This window comes from Adiantum capillus-veneris, chromosome 26 (genome assembly GCF_014529385.1).
Source record: "Adiantum capillus-veneris isolate H3 chromosome 26, ASM1452938v2, whole genome shotgun sequence".
NCBI lineage: Eukaryota > Viridiplantae > Streptophyta > Polypodiopsida > Polypodiales > Pteridaceae > Adiantum > Adiantum capillus-veneris.
In genome coordinates, this window is record NC_140956.1 from 24,879,874 (window position 1) to 24,901,297 (window position 21,424).

The 21,424-nt window shown below is 49.6% G+C and overlaps 1 protein-coding gene and 2 pseudogenes across 3 annotated transcripts in view; 1 reads left to right on the forward strand and 2 right to left on the reverse strand.

The window, feature by feature from the left end:
- NBS1 (nijmegen breakage syndrome 1) overlaps positions 1-21,424 on the reverse strand; it is a 144,625-nt gene that overhangs the window by 12,460 nt on the left and 110,741 nt on the right. The gene's annotated exons all lie outside the window — the stretch shown is intronic.
- LOC147423145 (uncharacterized) lies at positions 18,375-20,159 on the forward strand (annotated as a pseudogene).
- Positions 18,469-19,127, reverse strand: LOC147423146 (18S ribosomal RNA; annotated as a pseudogene; the record flags this gene model as incomplete).

Consider the following 21,424-nt stretch of genomic DNA (forward strand, 5'->3'; position numbering starts at 1 on the left):
GGGTCTCACAGTCGAGTTCTTGGCAGACTTTTGGGAGAGGTTGTGGGACTCCAGACAGCCGAGGCGAGTCACCTTGTTTCAGTGGCTGGTCGCACATAGAGCCACAGCAGTAGGGAGCTAGCTAGTGCATAGTGGTCTCTCGGCCACATGTGCAGCTTGTGACCATTTGGTGGAGAGTTAGCGTCACTGTCTTTGGGACTGTCCCTCGGCCCAGCAGGTGTGGCTATGAGTTCTTCAGTTGATGCCTGCTCTCTCCACGACTCGATAGTACACTTGGGGGGCAGCGGCTTGGTCCACCCTCACGGGCCCGGCACTTCAGTTTGAGCTATCTTCCACGAGCAGGATGATAGTGATGTAGGGGGGGCGACCTACACTCCGGCCTACTACAGAGCTTACTCCACAGGAGTGGTGCAGTGAAAGAGAGGAGTGTTGGGAGCTCATCAGTGGCTTGACACTTTGGTTCATTTGGCGGGCCCGCTGTTTCCGCATCTTTGAGGCTCGCCTTGTGCCACCAGCAGAGACTGTTTGTGACTTTTGGCTAGAGCTGATCCATACTCTCAGAGGACAACTTGAGGGACTACAGGGCAGCTCAGACCGCATGCAAGAGCGCCGCGAGGCTTTCCTTCGACTCTGGCGCCCTGGGCCTTTCTACACCATAGTCCAGGGGGTGCTCAGATGGCACTACTGTCCACCTGTGTGGCTCTTCCCTCCTCCCATCTCTTGATTTAGCCTCATTGTATATATGTTGTTTTTTCATTGGGAGAGTCTCCCCATCATGCTTGTTGTAGCCCTCTCTTGAAGAGGTGGTTGTAGCCCTATGGGCAGTTTTCATTAACTAATAGAAGGATCGGAAAAAAATAATAATAATAAGTGAAAAATGTCAAAAATAGGGAAAATAGGCTAAATGCACTGGAAAATTCCCTTGAAGGATTCTGATGGGAATGCTTATGATCATGTTGTGTGCAACCAGAGGATATGCATCTATACTAAGTGACTGGGCATGCACGGTCTGCGAACAGACTCACAAAAGTGTCACAACACTTCTAATCTAGACTGACTAGACTGGACTGAACTGAACCCTGATCATGCTGTAGCTTGTCCACGGACACATAGGGTTGGATGTGTCACGTGACATCTCGACAAAAATAAGGCAAGCAACCAGGGAAATTGAAGCAGGAAGAATGACATAGACCCATCATCATCTCTAGTTTAAGTTCTGTTCTTCTTGTGGATAAGTTAATATTAAAGAGAGAGGAGTGCCACAGACAAGGGCTCCATGATCATCAACTCCACTATCATCCAAATCATTGAACTTGGATTCTCGAAGTATTTTCTTTGTTCTCTATGATCTGCAGTGCTAAAGCATGTTAATCTCTTGTAAGGAGCTTAAATTCCTCAATTATCACTTAGTTCAAGTAAAACGGTCGTTAACGGCCGGCTTTGGGTATCCTTATGTTAATCCAAGTGATGGAGTCGTTAACGGCCCACCTTGGCTATTGATTAAGTTGTACTCGGGTATTATTGATGATTAGGTGATTGCAAGTGGCTATTGTTCTCTCTCTCTGTCACAAACTGGTGACGTGGCTGTCCAGTACACACACACCCTCTGGCAAGGACTCCTAGCTGGCATACCCGCTAAATGATGACGTGGCTGCACTGTACGGACAAACCCGCTTTTTTAGGCGCATATCACGGAAGTCCGTACAGCTAGCGCGCAGCTTTTGCGGCAGATTTGGGTTGATTTTTGGTCTACACAGCAGCCTACGCAATACAAAAAGAGAGGTTTTAATTTTTTTAAGGCTTTTGCTTTATTGGTTCAAGAGAGCTTCTGGAATAAAGAAGAAGCTTTTAAATTCAGCTTTTGCTCTGCTTTTAGCATCCCTTGTAAATCTATATATTGGTAGTTTGGGCTCTCACTTCTCAGAGCATCTGGACGCAGAGTCTGAGAGTGAGTCCCGACTACTCGCTTGTACTTTGAGTTGCAAATTAATACAAAAAGAAATACCGAAAGGGGCGCCAGTCTTTGGGGCCAATATCTCTAGGCACGGAACTCCACTGGGCCAATGTGAATTGATTGTGAATTGTGAATTGTTTTTAAGTGAATTCTTGTGGTGTCGCGGTAGAATCTCGACTTGGAGTGTCCAAGTCTGTTACAGTGGTATCAGAGCACGGACGATTTCTCTTCTACGGAAAATCCGATCCTTTTTATGCGGCACTTATGGCTTAAGACAGAGATCGGTCGACTTCCTCTGCATCCGGAGATGCGGGAAGAGATCACAACGAAGATTCACGCACGGCCCACCTTGGCCTACTCAGGCGGAGACTGAGGAGATGGAGCGTCGACGATTGATCGATGATGCAACAAAGATGATGCTAAATTTTGTGAAGGATCCGAAATTTGCAAAATTTATGAGCCAAACCTCCTTCAACGAGGTGCATGAACAATGGCAGTAGACCACAGAACCACCCCTCAAACTGGCACAGAAGAAACCTCCTACTCCAAGGATGTACACAAAGCAAGAATTAGAAGAGGTGGTTGATGCACAAATTGCTCAACTTTTTGATGCGCAAAACAAAGCAGAAAAGAACGACAAAAAGCACAAGAAAGGACCTGACTTCCCGGGTTATTTGGGTCGTCAATCTATATTTGCATCGGCCAGAAAGCAAAAGAAGCATGTTCGATTTGAAGAAGTACCCAGTTCTTCTTCTTCTTCTAAGAGTTCTTCTAGCTCCTCTGACTCGAGCGAAGAAGACAGAAAACGCAAAAAAGCGAAGCAAAAAGCAAAGCTTCGGAAAGGGCAAGAAAAAGGCAAAGAAGCCTAGATCTCGCCACGTGGTTGACAGTTCTACGGAGGACTCGTCTTCAGATAGTTCGGACTCTTACCGACAACAGCTTTTATGCAAAGAAGAAGAATTTTTATAAAGCCAACCAGTATGACTTTCTGGAAGATAAAAGCAAAAATTCGAGAGTTTAAGGAAGGTGGACAGTCAATTAAATTTGACACGTTTTCTAGTTATAGAGATGCTTCAAAGGCTTTGTCTTTCATATAGCAGTTTGACATAGCTTTCTCAAGAGGACGTTACTCAGAGCACTCCAAGAATCGGAGGACTGCCTCTTACTTCAAGGGAAATGCTCGAAATTGGTGGTCCACGCTTCTATTAAACAAGACAACACCAATCAAATGGCTGAAATTTAAAAGGCTTTTTATTTCTTCTTGGCTGACTCGAGAGTATGAACGCGATATACGAACTGCTTGGAACCATCTTCGGATGACCAAGAAGGATACAGTGGACGCTTATTGCGAGAGATTCTCGAGCTCTTTTCTACCCGCCTCTTCGTTTAAGAAGATCTCGTTCAAAGAACACATTGACTGGTTTACCTTGGGTCTTCCTACAAAGACTCCGAGATCACTGCTTAGAACAAAAGTCAGCTTCCATTCAGGAGCTGATGAGTCATGCGAAACGAGGTTTTGCCATTCACTCAGGCAGTTTGACCTACCCCAAAGATGAAATCATGATGCAAAGGACTGAATAGACTTCGAAAACTGAAAGTAGAAAGAGGAAGAGCAACCCAGAAAAGAAAGAAAAGGATGCACGACCCAAACTCACTCCTCAAGAGATAGCTCTTTACATCAAAGAGGGGAAGTGTTTTGGATGCGGGGAAACTGGGCATATCTCCGCGAAGTGCCCCAAAAAGGCACCGAAAGAACAGAACGACAAGGATGAAGAAATGCCTAAGAGTTCGAAAGCAACTGAGGAACGTGGACGAAAAGGCCAGATGAAAACAGGATTGGTTCCAGATTGGGTGGGTACTAACCCAAGCACGATGGACGAGAGTACAGAACTTTGCCGAGCTTGGGGCAAAGTGAAAGACCAAGAAGCCCTGATCTTCTTTGATGGAGGAGCCAAGGCCAACTTCATTTCTGTCACGATTGTGACTATGTTAGCAACAATACATCTACTCCTAGTTGCAGATACGCGAAGTGCCATGCCAAGGAGGACCCCTGCGCTTGGATGGTCACACCCCTTAACCCAAAGGACGTACCTCTTCGCCAAAAGCCACACTCCTTCGACGACTGGTCACACCCCTTCACCGTACGGATGCGACTCTTCACCCAATGGTTGCAGCTCTTCGCCGAAAGGATGTGTCTTTTCGCCTAAAGTCATGTCTCTTCACAAAGAGACATGCCTCTTCACTGATGACTATTCAATTCCTATATAAGAAGCCCTTGTATCACACAATCAATCAATCAAACACAGAGTCTTCTAAGTCTTGTTCTAAGTTCAGTTTTAGTTTCTTAAGTCTTAATCATGAGTTTAAGTACTTACTTAAGGATTAGCACCCAGAATCCTTACAGTGGTATCAGAGCAAACTTTTTTCCCGGGACCCGAAGGTTGTGAGCCTCTCACCCTCGCCGCTACTCTCCTCCCCCCTTCCCGGAGTTACATGGAAGCAGAAGAAAGGTGGTACGCATGTGCATACGAGCATATGAGGTAACCTAAACCTTATTTCTCAATTCTGTAAACAGAAAACAGAACAGAGATGTGTACACGCGTGCACGTACCCATGAATGGGTGATGCTGGTGGCCCTGCTGTTGCCCTTTCGAGGGATGTACCCTTTGGCTGCCCCTTCGTATTGGCACCCTTTGGTGTATGATCTGCTGGCTGCCGTGCCCCTTGGCGTATAACCTACTGACTGCCGTGCCTCTTCGAGATACCTCCTCCCCAAGCGTTGGCTGCAGCCTGTGGCGAATCATCACAAAACGATGGCAGCCCTTAGTTAAAACAGCCTACGCTGGCAACCTTGGTAAGTCAGCGCTGGTGATTTTCTTTACGCTGGTGCCTTTTGGCTTTGCTCATGTACCTTTTACCCATTTCACACAAAGGTTGGGCACTTTTAAAAACTGAAGACCAAATATTTTTTAAAGGCCACTTTGGGCACCCACTTGAACATTATAAAAAAAAAAAAAGCGCACGAATTCAGCCAGTGCTTAACTTCAGCACCCCTTGCTGACCCAACTTTGATCGCCCCCTCTGCTAGCCATTTTCCGAGTACTGCCCGCTCGTGTGGACACGCCCCTTTCCCTTGGCAATCAAATTTCAGCAGCCGACAATGGAACTTCAACCCCTGTGAATGTGCCATGGCCAATTCTCCAGATGGGTTCGAAGGCTTCGCGTTCATCACGTAACCGAGTTACGTGGACGATATTCCCTCTGAGCTGTCAATATGTCCGGAGAAGGTGACAACAATATTTTACCCAAGAACCCGATAGCAATTCTCAAAAAGCAGATGGCCGCACTTTCAACAAGCCTCGCATCAATTCACATTCGCTTGGATCAGATGCAGATGCAAAACGCTTCCCGAAGTCACTCAACAGCTTCTCAGACAATACATGCATCTTCTTCCGACGCTTCAGTGGTCGACCAAGCAGAACCACTCGAATCAAAGGCTTCGGAACCGAAATTTTCTCACCCCAAGCATAGTTTCTCAGAGACAATCGACAAAGTACCTTCATGCGAGCAACAAAAGTCTCAGCATGAATATTCTTGGAAATGTTACAATTCTAAGCAGCAAACTTCTTATTGGAATCGTCAACAACAAAAGCAACAATATGAAGCTTCCAACAGATCATCGGCAATATCAAGATGGGCTTACTTAGTGGCACATATATCCGACCCTAGTCGAGTACTCGGTCGTGAATGCTGCGACACTGCAGAAGTTCCCACTCACGAGCCATGCCCTACATTTAAGTCTTTCTTGTCTGATGGTGGTAAAGTTGAAGATTTATTGATCCTTTCTTTGTGCAAGAGGATCCTTCATAGGTCTAAGAGGCAACAACTCCCTCGACCTCCCCCTTCTCAATTGGAAGCCTTAATACCCGCTGAGAAAGCTGAAGATTCAGAAGATTCCAGTTCTTATGTGACAACCAACAAGCACATAAACCCTTTTTTGACCGTGATCCAAGCACAACAAGAAAATTTGCCTCGTCACCACCCTTGCAGAATACAGTCTTTGTCTCTAAACAGATACCAGATGCTACGGTGAATGATAATTCTTCAAACTTGAAGACTCCAGCCCTTACCTTAAGTAGTGCAAAGGATAAAGCAGATGCAGACTCTTGCAACACGACTTCAGTCGCTGCAATTGAATCTTTGGACATAATTTGTTCCACAGATAAACCTTTACAGATGGAAATACCTCCAAAAACTACTCTGTCTCAGTCTACGACATCCCTTCAAAAGGAGTTTACTGTTCCAGACAAACCAATGGAATACTTTACAGATTTCCAACTAGTGGTCATCACTCAAAAGAAAACTCAAGTCAGTTTACCAATAATTTCACTCGAAGCAGATACAGATTCAATCTTTTATTGGACAAAGCTCAAAGTTATAAATGACTTTGACAAAGGCAATAATCAAGTTGCAGATATGATCAGTTTTCAGTTTGGCAAAATAGTCATGGTCAATATCAGTGACATGACGTGGGACTTAACAGAAAGAGCTCTGGATGCAGAAGCACAACAACAATACATTTCTTTCTCCCGGAGTTTCTACAACTACCCTGGGTTTTATTTAAAGAGGAAGGGAATGTCACGATTATGACTATGTTAACAGCAATACATCTACTCCTAGTTGCAGATACGCGAAGTGCCATGCCAAGGAGAACCCCTGCGCTTGGATGGTCACACCCCTTAACCCAAAGGACGTACCTCTTCGCTAAAAGCCACACTCCTTCGACGACTGGTCACACCCCTTCATCGTACGGATGCGACTCTTCACCCAATGGTTGCAGCTCTTCGCCGAAAGAAAGAACATGCCTCTTCACTGATGACTATTCAATTCCTATATAAGGAGCCCTTGTATCACACAATCAATCAATCAAACACAGAGTCTTCTAAGTCTTGTTCTAAGTTCAGTTTTAGTTTCTTAAGTCTTAATCATGAGTTTAAGTACTTAATTAAGGATTAGCACCCAGAATCCTTACAATTTCACCTGAATTGGCGGCGCGGCTCGAGATCACACCCGATCGGATGGGACCACTAGCAGAGGCAATTCTAGCGGCACCCGGCAGGGACATAGCCATTACACCTGTCACTGGCAAACTTCGGTTGCATTGTCAGGGGTATTTGGGGCATCAAGACTTCTACATAATGCCTTTGGAAGGTTGTGATATCCACTTGGGAATTCCCTGGTACCACAAGAACAACGCTGTGGTCGACTATCGGGCGAGAAAAGCGACCGTGACCACAGAAAAGGGTAGAACCATTGTACTTGATGTAAAACTTAAGGGCGAGTATGTCCCTATTGTGTCGGCTTCGGCCATTTCAAAATTAATGAAATCCAACCTGTTTGTTTACTCGATCTTCTTGAGAGAGTAGAATGATGAGAATAGGACAAATATGTTTGAACACGATAAAGAACGCCAAGATTTTCTCCACATTCATGGAAATTGCTTTTCACAGGGCCTGCCAGGAGAGTTACCACCCGCTCATCCTGAAGATCATACTATCGATCTGCTACCTGGTAGCACACCACCGAACCGGCCACCTTACCGTGTGAGCCGACCTAGAACGAAGAAATTACGAACCAAGTGAAAGACCTCCTGGAAAAGGGTCTTGTCTTGTCCAGCCTAGTACTTCACCGTACTGCTCTCTAGTGTTGTTGGTAATAAAGAAAGACGGATCTTGGAAAATGTGCATCGATTATAGATCCCTCAACAATATCACCATCAAGAACAGATTTCCGATTCCTAGGATCGATGATATACTTGACCGACTACAGGGATCCTCGTGCTTTAGCAGGATCGACTTGAAGAGTGGATCTCATCAGATCAGGACGATGTCTACAAGACAGCCTTTCGGACGACTTTTGGGTTATTTGAGTTTCTTGTAATGCCTTTTGGCCTTATCAATGCTCCTCCAACATTTAACTAGATGATGGACACGACTTTTCGAGAAGTATAGACTATTTGTTGGCACTTTCTTTGACGACATCATTGTTTTCTCCAAGGATGAGGCAGAACATAGAGAACACATGCTTTAGATCTTTCAGGCATTACGAGATCACAAGTTGGTGATTAATGCGAAGAAAAGTGAATTTTTCCTACCAGAGATACACTTTTTGGGACACTTTGTCTCAGCAACGAGAGTGCAGATGGACCCGTCCAAGATAGAGACTATCCGTGATTGGCCCGATTTGAAGAATGTCCATGAAGTTAGAAGCTTTTTGGGCTTGTGTTCGTACTACAGAGGTGGTTCATTAGAAAGTATGCCGAGGTTGCTTCCCCTTTGCATATCTTGACATAAAAGGAGTCCCTTTCTCGTGGGGACCCACAGAGGTGACTCCCTTTCAGACATTGAAAGAGCAATTGACTACAAGACCAGTTTTGACTTTGTCGGACGTGCAGAAGTCATTTGAAGTATATTGTGATGCTTGTGGTCGTAGTCTGCTAATGCAAGAAGGCCATGTCATTGCCTACGAGAGCCGATTGTTCTCAAGGCCGGAATTAACAGCACAGATTTATGAGAAAGAGCTTTTGGCGGTTATCCATGCTCTTACTCAATGGCAACATTACCTACTCGGAGCGGATTTTACTATCTTCACAGACCATCAGAGTTTACGCTACTTCTTGTCACAGAAGCAGCTATCGGAAAAGCAGATGCAGTGGGCGAACATCTTGTCACAGTTTCACTTCCAGATTGTCCATGTGCAGGGAGAGAAGAATTTGGTGGCAGATGCTTTGTCTCGGAAACCGTTGGTTCTGGCTATTTCCGCGATACATCATAGGAGCTTCGAGGATATGGTCGATCAGTATGCCACAGATACAGATTTTGCAGACATTTTGACACGGATACGGGATGGGGAGACAGTAGCGGGATATTCCATTCGGGATGGCTACTTGATGAGGAAAACCATGTTGTGCATTACACAGCCGTTGAGGGAAAAGGTTATGACCGAATGCCACTGTCCACCTTTTACGCATCACCGCAACATTGCTACCACCTTGAAAGGGGTAGAGAGATACTTCTTTTGGCCGAGACTCAAAAAGGATGTGGACGAGTTTGTGCGCATTTGCTTGGTATGCCAGAAGGTCAAGTTTGACAGGCATAAAGCACAAGGATTGTTACAGCCTTTGCCCATACCCACCCGCCCTTGGGAAAGTATTGCGATGGATTTCATTTTTGATCTCCTGAGAACACAAAATGGTCACGATGGTATTTGGACTGTTATTGACAGATTTAGCAAGCAAGCTCATTTCATTCCAGCGAAGAAAACAGTCAAGCTGGATCACTTAGCAAGACTGTTTGTGGCCCATATCTTCAGATTACATGGCATGCCCGAGACGATTGTCGCCGACGAGGACCCCAGATTCACGAGTTTGTTTTGGAAGGCTATTTAGGAGACTATTGGCACGCGGTTGCAGTTCTCGTCATCTTTCCACCCGCAGACTGACGGGCAATCTGAGATTGCTAATTCAATGGTACTAGATTTATTGAAGTCTTACATCTCGGGTCAAAAGACTCAATGGAAAAAGTTTTTACCTCTGGTGGAATTTGCCTACAACAACATGGTACACTTTGACGGGAAAGGCGCCATTTGACATTATTGAAGGTGCTGCGAAGGTCCCACCCTTTCTAAGCACGAAAGATAAGTTTTTTGAAGCCGATGAGTACATGCACGACTTGGACACGGCTTTTGCCAAGGTCCGCGAGGCTTTGCAGAAATCTCAAAAAAGACAGAAAAAGGCAGCAGATCGCCATTGGCGCGATTTGAAATTGAAGGAGAATGATTGGGTGCTCTCACGTTTTGAGAAGGCACGCCTGAGAAAGCCCCGACACCGTATATATGCAAAACAACTCAAGTTGGCTTAAAAATTTCCGAGGGACATTCTAAGAGACAATCACTTTTCTCATTCCAAATTGGAGCTCTTAATATCTTGGGTCGTTGGCTTCCAAGAAAAATCTCATCCAATAAGGAGTCTCATTCCAAATTGGAGCTCTTGATATCTTGGGTCGTTGGTTTCCCAAAAGTATCTCATCCAATAAGGAATATTTAGTGGTTGGCACATCACAATGCAACACAAATGCTCACATATACATGTTACAAGACATAGAAACATAAAGTCGCAAATGAACACTCCCCCCGCAAATAACCATCTAGGTACGGGCCATGACTCATGAGCTGTTCAACAACTCCCTCATCACTCCTATCACAAATTGATGACGTGGCAGTGCCCGGACACACACATACACATGTGGATGATGTGGCACTGCCCGTATAGACGCCCGGATTATGCACTGACTGGCTGACGTGGCAGCGTACGGCTTGACGGACTGTACGGACTTCCGCAGGCTACGTTAATTTGCTGATATGGCTCTGCGTACAGATTTCCGCAATTACCGTTGGCTGCTTTTGGCTGGCAGAGTTTTGAGATAATGCTTTTGGGAGCCATTGCTTTTGATTTTAATGCTTTTGGGGCTCCGCTTTTAGCAACCCTTGTAAAACCTTTATAATTGACCCAAGGGCTCACTCTGAAGTGCAGTTGGACGCAAAGTCTAAGAACGAGCACCTACAGGCTATTGTACTTTTTCTTTCTGAAAAAAAGATCCTTCTATTAGTTAATGAAACTGCCCATAAGGCAACAACCACCTCTACTAGAGAGGGCTACAACAATCATGAGGGGGAGACTCTCCCAATGAAAAGACAGCATATGTACAATGAGGCTAAATCAAGAGATGGGAGGAGGGAAAATCCACACAGGTGGACGGTAGTGCCATCTGAGCACACCCTGGACCATGGTGAAGAAAGGCCCAAGGCGCCAAAGTCGAAGGAAAGCCTCTCTACGCTCTCACATGCGGTCGGGGCTGCCCTGGAGTCTCTCGAACTATCCTCTAAGAGTATGGATCAGCTCTAGCCAAAGATCTCGAACTGTCTCTGCTGGTGGTATAGGGCGAGCCTCAAAGATGCGGAAGCAGCGGGCCCGCCAGATGAACCAGAGTGTCAAGCTGCAGATGAGCTCCTAACACTCCTCTCTCATTGCACCACTCCTGTGGAGTAAGCTCTACAGAAGGCTGGAGTGTAGGTCGACCCCCCTGCATCACTATCATCTTGTTGGTGGAGGATAGCTTAAACTAAAGTGCTGGGCCCGGGAGAGTGGACCAACCAGCTGCCCCCCAAGTGTACTGTCGTGCTAAGGAAAGAGCTGGCATCAGCCGAAGGACACAAAGCCAAACCTGTTGTGCCATCGGACAGTCCCAAAGACAATGACACTGACTCTCCACAGGATGGTCACAAGTTGCGCATGTTGCCGAGGGACCACTATGTACAAGCCAGCTCCCCACTCCTGTAGCTCTATGTGCAACCAGCCACTCCAACAAAGTGACTCGCCGCAGCTGTCTGGCATCTCACAACCTCCAGGGCCTCTCCCTTGGACGCAAACCTTTGACAACAAACTTCCCAAGAAGGGCTCTGCTCTGTTGTGTTGGGTCTATGATCCCCAACCCCCCCTGAGAACAAGGTAGACTGCTGACCTGCCAGGCCACTTTGGCCCGGGCTATCTGAGTGTCTCGCCCTGACCAAAGGAAATTCATGATCCGCCTCCCTACCTGGCTGATGCAAGAACTCGAAAAGATCCAACAAGATGTAATGTACCACATAGTAGCCAACAACACCTGGTTGGCCACTACAACTCTGCTTGCCAGAGAGAGTCATGCTGAGCTCCAATGTAGCAGCTTCCTCCTGATGGACAGGAGGAGGGGAGCAATCTACTGCTCAAGAGACAAGTCCAAACCAACCTTACAGCCCAGTATCGAACTGCAGTCCTTTGGGGAATCCATCTAAAACCCTCACTTGGCAGCCAATCAAGCGTAGGAGCATTACCAACCGAGAAACCCACTGTCTTTCTCCACTTGATCCATGCGCCTGATGCACAACAAAAGGCCTCAAGAGCCTGCTCACACCTGTGAAGGTTGGCCTCTTGGCCCTCCAAGTACAAAGCTGAGTCGTCTGCAAACTCAGCATCCAGTAACTCGTCGCCCCGAATAGGGAGCGCTAAGCCACGTAGACCAACCTGCTGTGAAACCAAAAATTTGCTCATTGCCTCAACATAGAAAATAAAGAGGAAAAGGGCAAGAGGGCAGCCCTGTCTGACCGAACGTGTGAGCATGAAGCGATCTCCTCTACGAACTGCCAAAAGTACCCGGCTGTGTGCCCGTCTGTAAAGAGCTAACACAACTCTGATCCAGGCATCTGAGAACTTAGAAGCCCATCCTACGTAGAGTGCCCTCCAAAAAGTCCCAATCAACTCTATCTTAGGCCTTCTCAAAATCGAGAAGAAGTATCACCAGATCCTCACCACGGAGGCGAGCGAGGGCAGAGGCCTCCCAAAACGTAATGTTGTCAAGGATACTACGCTCTTTGACAAAACCTATCTGTGTCCCATGTATAATGCTCTCTAGAAGTGGCTGAATCCTCAAACTTAGAGCCTTGGAGGGAATTTTGTAGGCTGAGTTGAAGATGGTGATGGGCCACCACTATCGAATCTCATCGAAGGAGCCATCCTCCTTGGGGATGAGGTAAATCATACCCTCACTCATGCTATCAGGCATCTCTCCTGTGTGCAGGATGTACTGAAAAGCGCTGCAGAGATGTGAGCCAAGCAAGTCCCAGTACTCTAAGAAAAAGCTGGGAGTCAAACCATCCTCCTCTAGACAGCTACCACAAAGGAGTGCTTTGAGGGCCACGTGGAGCTCCTCTAGCTGAAGAGGTAGCTCAAGCCTCTGGCGCATCTTCTCAATCACAAGACCTGCGGGAGTGAGCCAAGCAAGTCCCAGTACTCTAAGAAAAAGCTGGGAGTCAAACCATCCTCACCTAGACAGCTACCACAAAGAAGTGCTCTGAGGGCCACGTGGAGCTCCTCTAGCTGAAGAGGCAGCTCAAGCCTCTGGCGCATCTGTGCCCAAACCTGCTCTCTCCAAAAGTCAGTAGCAACTGGTTGCATGTCCTCAGGCTCTAAAGCAACTGACCCATCGGGCCACCTCAACTGGCTGACCCTGGCATGCGTATGTCCGGGTCCCAGTGTCTCAAAGAAAGCCCTTGTCACTCTGTCACCCACCTGGGTCCACTGAGATACCTGTTGATGGAAAGCAAACTCATGGCGCCTCTCCTCTGTGTTGGCAAGCTCTTGGCGAGCCTACTATGACTGCTCCTCCAACCAAGGACTGTTTGGATGCTGCTCCTACATCCTCTACAAGGAAGCAACGCCCCGTCGGAGAGGCTGCTCCTCCTCTCGTTGCAGCCAATCGGGCCATGGACTCCTGAAGAAATAGCCGACTAAGCTGAGCAAGTCCAGAGGCCACTCTATGAGCAGGAGAGTCCTACATGTCTAAGTTTTTCTTTTACTTTAGCGAGCCGGGGGACCAGGCATGGTGCCCGGCTTTTGTCACTGATTTCAATCTCAATTAGAGACCTTAGACACCGCCTTGGGGATGGATAGCCTGTCCAGTCTTTTAGGACTTGCACCCTTGTTAGTTCATCCAAGGGATCCTTGGCGGACCCCATTAGGGGCGTGACAGCGCCCAAGAGCCCCGTAGGGATCCAGATACTGCGAGACTTGGTTTCCCTCACTCGCCAAAACCTTGATCACCCCGGCGGGTTTTCGAGAGAAATTGCCATACCCAACTTGGGCATCGGCTCGTAGGTGGAGTCCCGATCCGGCGACAATTAGAGTCTCCAACACTCTTCTTGCCCATTGATGAAGCAACCCATGCACCAATATCATCAAGTCATTTAATTTTAGCACATAGTTTATAAACTTTTTGCTATTAAGGAGAATTTCATCCTTTCCCCCTTCCTTGGGCGTCGGAGGGATCTGATTTATCTCCGATTCATCCAATCGGCCCGTTAGGTTAACAACCTAGCGTTCAATGCTCTTTGATACTGTGGTATTGCCTCACCAAGGAAAGCTGCTACAGGTGGTGCCCTACAATTGCTCCCCTCGAATGCGGATGCGGGTTAACCCAATGGGTCAACCTGACTCCACGAGCCTCCCCACCAAAGAGGATAGTGGTAAATTCACCGTCACTAAGAGCGACACCCGTCAGGATCTGCAGGTCTCAAATGGCATCAAGCAGCCCGCCCAGACGGTCATCTCGAGCTCGGGTCAAGGCCGGGTAGTTCAAAAGGATATGGTCAATTGATTGCTCGCCCTCCAAGTCATTGCATAGGGGGCATGCACTCTCCCTCGGTAAGACCTTATCCGCCAGTCTTAACCCTCCTATTCTAGCGAGCAGTAGGAGGCGCTCGCCGTCACGCTTCATACTCAAAGATAAGTTATACTGAAAAAGGTACTTGCGCGTGATATTCATCCCACGGAGCTTATAATTGGTCAGAGAGGCACAATCGGCCCTTGAGTCCCACTTGTCCCATATCAGTTCCCTGGCCGTCTCCCCGGTCGCCGTTGGACAGTGTTGACGGAACCACCTATCCGTCCTCGTTGTCCACGCCCACCCCTTCCGGGACTTAGGGGTGGTTGCAACTAGGTCCCTAATAAGCGTGCTAACCGATCCGAACTTGTCATACACACGCTTCCGTTGGGCACCGCGGAAGGCGACGACCGGGGGAACGTTCAGTTCGTGATGCAGGGTCGACGCTGCGACTGACGTCGACTTTGCCGCTTTCCCCACCAACCACCTCATTCCTGTGGCCACGAGGCGTTGGAGCGGCAATAATTGCTTTTGGTCGTGTGCCCCCATGATCTCTACTCCGTAGGTAATCACTGGGTAGACGCAAGCTTTGAAAATGCTCAGCCTTGTCCATAGAGGGAGAGCGCGAGAGGTGAGGACGTGCTTGGCCGCAAAGAGGCATCCCCGCCCCTTTGTTGTCGTATCTTGGATAATGGTCTCCAAGCTGAAATCAGAATCCACGATGATCCCCAGGTATCTATAACTTTCAGTCACCTCAACGCGTTCCCCGTCTAATGTGAACGAACCATTCTTCTTGAGGTCCTCAAGGTCCCCGAAGAAGACTCTGGCTTGGCACTTGCTTATACCGGACTTCATGCCACATGTTTGAGCCCATCCCGGTAGTCGATCAAGTGCAGTCTGGAGCTCAGCCGGGGAGTCCGCCATTAGGACCAGGTCGTCGGCGAAGAGTAAACCTTGTATTTTCTGCTTTAATCCGGGGATGTCCACTCCGAAGTCTGCTACCTCATTTATAACATCATTGATGAAGATGTTAAAGAGGGTGGGTGACCCGGGACACCCTTGACGGACCCCTCTTTCGATTTTTATGGGCTCAGAGAGACGGTCACCAACTCTGATGCAGACTTGAGAGTGGTTGTAGAGGGCTTTAATAAAGCGCAAGGCTTTCCCTCCCACCCCGGCGGCCTCAAGTTTGTAGAACAAGGCTTCGTGCGGGACCGAGTCATATGCCTTCCGGAAATCGACGAATACCGCGAACGTCGGTCTACCGTCATTTTTTCATCGTAGGACACTTTCCTTTAGGCACGCAACTTGTCCAATGCACTCCTCACAGAATCGGAAGCCCGCTTGGCCCTTCAAGAAGAAGCCATGCTCTTCTAGAGTCCTAGCGATGCGCGTCACTAAAATAGTAGTCACGAGCTTAAGTGCTACATTGATGAGAGAGATACCTCGGTAGTTATCCGTAACCGTGGGATCGCCCTTTTTCGGGATGGAGATGAGCACCGCGACAGCGTGCTCAGCAAGGACCTCCCCTGTATTGAAGATCGATTGGATAACTCTGAGGTATACTCTCCCCATGAGTGTTCTAGGCACACCCCGATCCCTACGAGCGCCCTTGTCCCTCACCAAGAGCTTGAACACTTCCGGCGGGATACCATCCACTCCCGCCGCCTTGTGACGCTTCAGTCCTTGGCAAGCCTTACGGACTTCCGACCACGTGAAAGGGTCATTCAACTCCGTCATTCTCCGCCACATTCTGACAGGCTTGCCCTGCCAGGCCTTAGGGTCCAGGCTCGTGCCGGACTCATCCGAGAAGATTTTAGTGTAATGCCCTCGCCAGATTTCCAAGGTTTCCTCCTCACCCGCCTGCAAGACCCCGACACTATCCAGTAGGGGCTGCACAGTATAGCTCTCTGGGCCTTTTCCCAACATTCGTTGGTTCAGGCTCCACCACTTCTTGTGCTCTCTTCGCCTAAGAAGCTCGGAGCCTTTCTTTGCTAGTTGTTCATGGACTAGGCGCTGGGAGTCCTCCGCGGCACGATCCTGTCCTTGTGCCTGCACGTACGCATTCCAAGCCTCTTTACCTTGGGTCGACTTAGGGTCCAGGTCTCGAACTTTAAGGAATGCCTTACGTTTATTATGAATCGCGCGCCTCACTTTGGAATCTAGCCTGGTTCGCTTGCTAAGCGATTCGGGATGCCGTCTCCCGAAGACTCCGGCCTCCTTAGCTATGGCTTTGATGTTAGCCTCGAAACCTTGGATCAATTGATGGGTTATTGTATCCGGGCCCTTGGAGTCGTTCAAGTGAAGGAGGGGCTCCCACTTATTACTATGCAAAAAGAGACCTCCAGCCCCATCAACTTTAGTCGCATCGATCCTTGGTCGCCTTTTAACTACGAGTTTCACCCCTACGCCCGGTGCGGTGCCTAAAATCTTGCATGACACCGGCCAATGATCCGAAATGCCCGTGCTCTGCCGGACATAAGCTTTACGAAGAGCGGACAAGGCCAGATTGTTGACTATAAAGAAAACGATGTCCGATCTTCCCTTACCACGGGGGGAGTGATACGTGAGAGGGGAGCCACGACACTGAAGGATTTCAAACTTGGGATACTTGGACTCTAGCCACATAACCATCCTACACTGGGACATGTTCCAATCGCCTCCCACAACGACTGGGACATTCTTCTCGACCAACTTTCCGAGATTCTTCACTAGAGTCTCCAACATCCTGGTCCACGCTTCCTTCAGTGCCCTCTGGGACATGTACACGTTCCCATGGACCCACGGTCCCGTCTGCCCCTCCGGGTGCAGCTGGACGAAGATACCGTTGGGGGAAGACAGACTGAGCTCGAAGGCCCGGCATCGCCGAGAGGTAAGGGTGATCAATCCTCTCTCACCAGGTTTGCCGGACCCTAGGGACTAAAAGGTATTAAAACCCGGTACCTTTAACGGCCAACTACCTAGGAACATTCGCGTTTCCTGCAATCCCACGACCTCTCAGTGCCCCCTTTGAGTCAGACACTCAAGCTCAATCCTTTTATTCCGAAGGCCATTTACGTTCAACAAAACCACGATGAGCCCCTCCGGGGGGTGTCTCTTACATGGCCTAACCATCCTTGAGCGTTGATTATAAGGGACTGACACCTTGGCATGTCATCTGGAGAGGCGGGACTCACAGTGCAAGCGCTGGACAAGGTCGCTCGCGACAAGCGGGGACTTCAAGATAATATCGAACCGGTCATACACCTTGGAAACCCGTAAAATCAAAGACTTGCCCACGATCGACTCAAGCTGCCGTCTGAAGGTAACCTTAGAGTAGGCCAACGTGTTCCAGACGCATACCTTACCCAAGCGGCCTGCTGACACCAAACGTCCAAGGGACCTAACGCGGATCATCTCCTTAGCGCGATCCATCCTCGAACAGATGGAGCGTCACTCGTCCCTCCGGGGGGGGGGAGGCCTTGCGGCAGGGGACACTGCCTTGGGGACTGAGATGATAAGGGTGAGAGAGGAACTCTCAAGGGGTTGAGGGTAGCTCTCCGAGGGGAGAGGGGAGCTCTGAGGGGTGAGAGGGAGGCTCTCAAGGGGGTTGGGCCTTGGTTCGGATCACAAGGCCCTGTCTGTCGAATCGTGTTGAAAACTTGAACGCTCATGATTGCAGGAAAGCTTGAGAGAGAGAGAGAGAGAGAGAGAGAGAGAGAGAGAGAGAGAGAGAGAGAGAGAGAGAGAGAGAGAGAGAGAGAGAGAGGATGAGTAATAAATCGCTTGAAAGCTTGAGAGCAAAAGCGTTAATATATATGGTTGTATTTTTCATGGGGGGTCCCTTGAATACTCTCTCCCGCGGGGGATGGGAGAGAGACCGCGTGCTTCTCATCCCTCCGCGATACTAGGGTGAGCGCCATATTACTACTCCTAAAGAACACCTCCCAACTTTGGCGTGAGGGGAGGGTCTTTTAAACAACTCACTCCAACTTCCGCACCCGAAAGGGGGAGTGTGGCACCTCACCATGCAGTGGGCCCTTTCAATGTTTTTGTTTTTACAACATCCCCTTATGTGCGCACTTGCCGTAAGGGGGCCGCTTGAAACTCATTCTTTCGCGGTTGGAAGAAGAGCCCCTCTGGTTTCGGCATGCTCCAAGGGTCCAAGAAGTTCTACCACGGAGGTTCCATAGAAAGGGCGCCAACCCACCAACGTCCGTGCATGAAGGTTCATCCTCACCACATTCGAAGAGACATGCTGCGATTCCTGTTCGGATTTTTGACTCCTTATCAAGGAGATTCCGCAAGGCAGCACCCCCCCTAACTGCAACAACTTAAATATACGCTATTGGAGCTGGAATTACCGCGGTTGCTGGCACCAGACTTGCCCTCCAATGGATCCTCGTTAAGGGATTTAGATTGTACTCATTCCAATTACCAGACTTGAAAAAGCCCAATATTGTTATTTATTGTCACTACCTCCCTGTGTCAGGATTGGGTAATTTGCACGCTTGCTGCCTTCCTTGGATGTGGTAGCCATTTCTCAGGCTCCCTCTCTCGAATCGAACCCTAATTCTCCGTCACCCGTCACCACCATGGTAGGCCTCTATCCTACCATCGAAAGTTGATAGGGCAGAAATTTGAATGAACCATCGCCGACGCCAAGGCCGTGCGATTCGTTGAGTTATCATGATTCACCGCATTACCGGGCAAGCCGCATCGGCCTTTTATCTAATAAATGTGTCCCTTCCAGAATTCGGGATTTGGTGCACGTATTAGCTCTAGAATTACTACGATTATCCGAGTAGCAAGGTACCATCAAAGAAACTATAACTGATCTAATGAGCTATTCGCAGTTTCACAGTACAAAAGAGTTAATACTTACACATGCATGGCTTAATCTTTGAGACAAGCATATGACTACTGGCAGGATCAACCAGGTAGCTATCCTCAGTCACACGAGCGGCCAATCACGGCCGCGTGTTCGGGACATTCGCCGCTCCTCGGCGGTTTGGATGCAAGGGCACCTCCGTCGGCACAACGGCGCCGGGATTAACCCTAGACCCAGGGGGGAGGGAGAAAGGGGGATCGACCGCAGGGGGCCAAGTCAAGGTCGCACGTGACGGCACGGCTGAAACCAGCCCCAATGTAGGAGGGCCGGGCGCCGGCAGGGCAGGCCATTGTGCGGCGGCGCATGCCCGCCAACCCCCAGAGAGGGTCGTAGCCGAGGCCACGGCAAAGCAGGCGCCGCCGCAGAGAGTCCCCGTCCACCAGAAAATACGACCCGCCAACGCCCGGCCGTCCAACACCGAGCAAAGCCACCACACGGAAGCACGCCGTTCGACACGTACGCCCCGAGGCCGAATAAAATTATGGGGGGCACAGGGTCCTGGGCACCCGACAACCGAAGGCCGGCTCGCCTTCCCAAGGAAGCGGCTCCGCCTTCTGGCACCGGGGTCGGGCCGGGGCGAGGGACGGCGGCCGTCACCGAAGCGACGCCGCCGGCTCGCACCGAGCACCTCCCCGTCGAGGGAAAACGCACTGCACCGGCCGAGAACAAAGCCTGTCGGCTCGGCCGTGCCCCGTCTCACGTCTAGGCACACGGGTTCGGGACCTTCCGTATCGATACAAGCCGCACGTAGCTCGCGGCGGGGCAAATGCCCGCCGCGTTCCTTGATCACACTGCGGCCCGGGCGGGAGCTCACCATCGTCGGCGCCCCGGCCCCGGACACGGTCCGCCGTCACTCATCGCCTACCGAGCCCCGCAAGACCCAAAAACGGCCCGAAAGTAGCCAAGCCCGTCGGCGGAAGGTAGCCTTGGCACTAGCCCGAGGGGGGATTGCATCCCAACGTCACAAGAGGGGTGCGGGGAACTCGTCGCCTCACCTCACCCGTCCCTCGCTCCGCGGTCCGCCGTCTCAACCGAGCACCACTGTCCAAAGAGCCACCACTTGCTCTCTAAGCGCAGAGTCTAGCAAAACCCTTTCAGAAATATGTAGCATTGTGCTCCCCCTCCTCTGTCTATCTATCATTGTGAGGATCATTGGTGCATGGTCCGAAAAAGAAGTCTCAAGCTAGAATGCAAATTGTCCCACCCAAGTCACAGAAATGGTCACTAGTGTAGAAGCGATCTATACGAGATGGATTCACTCCTCCCACTCTGCGGTCTGAACGAGAGAAGGACAGGCTGTCTGGGTGCCTCACAAAGCTAGAATGCTGCCACACATCTGAAACCTGCAGTCATACATAACCTCTCATAAGCTGCCAACTCAACTCCATGCACAGTAGTATGGCTACCTCCAATCCTATCAGAGGGGTCTCTAACATGTTAAAGTCACCCCCAATGCACCATTGCTCTGCCTGCGGCAGAGACTCAACAATATAAGACCAAAACTCTGCATGTGCACTCGCCACATTGGGCACATAGATGTTCAGGAAGCCCACGAGGCAACCCTGAACCTACATAGTGATCCACTGAGCCCTGCCTGGCACAATAATCCCTCTGCTCACAATGGCCTGCTGCAAAGAATCTACAAGTCATACATATTACATACCCTCCCTAGATGCCTCGAAGTCCAAATGCAGCTGACCAAAACGCAAATTCTGACCACACCGTCTAATGCGGCTCTCACAAAGATGATGCTCGTGTAGCATAAGAATGTCAATCTCACCACCCACAAGGCATCTCTGAAGCTCCTAACGCAGATGACCCCTCTGACGTTGAAACTGGGGCCCTCCTAATCACTTCACATTCCATGAGATGATCCTCATCGAGTGAGTGAGAGAAAACAGATACTGCCACAGCAGCCAACCTCGTTATCTTTGAGGCCGGTTTGGATGGGGAGTAATCCACATACCGCACAACGGAAAGGAGAAACCCACCACTCTGAGCATGCCCAGCAGACATGTACCCAAGACACACAAGCCGGTACCTCGACAGAGGCCAGCGATCAGACAATTGACGGTTGGCAACAGGTGTCCGGCCGTCGGCGACAGGGACGGGCTCGCCACACTGCCCCCCCTTGTGGCCGACCTCTTGTAGCTCAACAATATTGGGTTCCGACACGGAACCGTTTTGACCCCCTCTAGCAAGAGTCCCTTAAGGAGACCTCCATCTCCGCTCCACCATCTCCACCGCCTCCCCCCCCCCCCCCCCCCCCCCCCCCCCTCCTCCACCTTCAAACTCCTCCGTCCCGCCTCCTCCTCCTTCCTCACCTCCACCCACACCCCGACCTCTGGC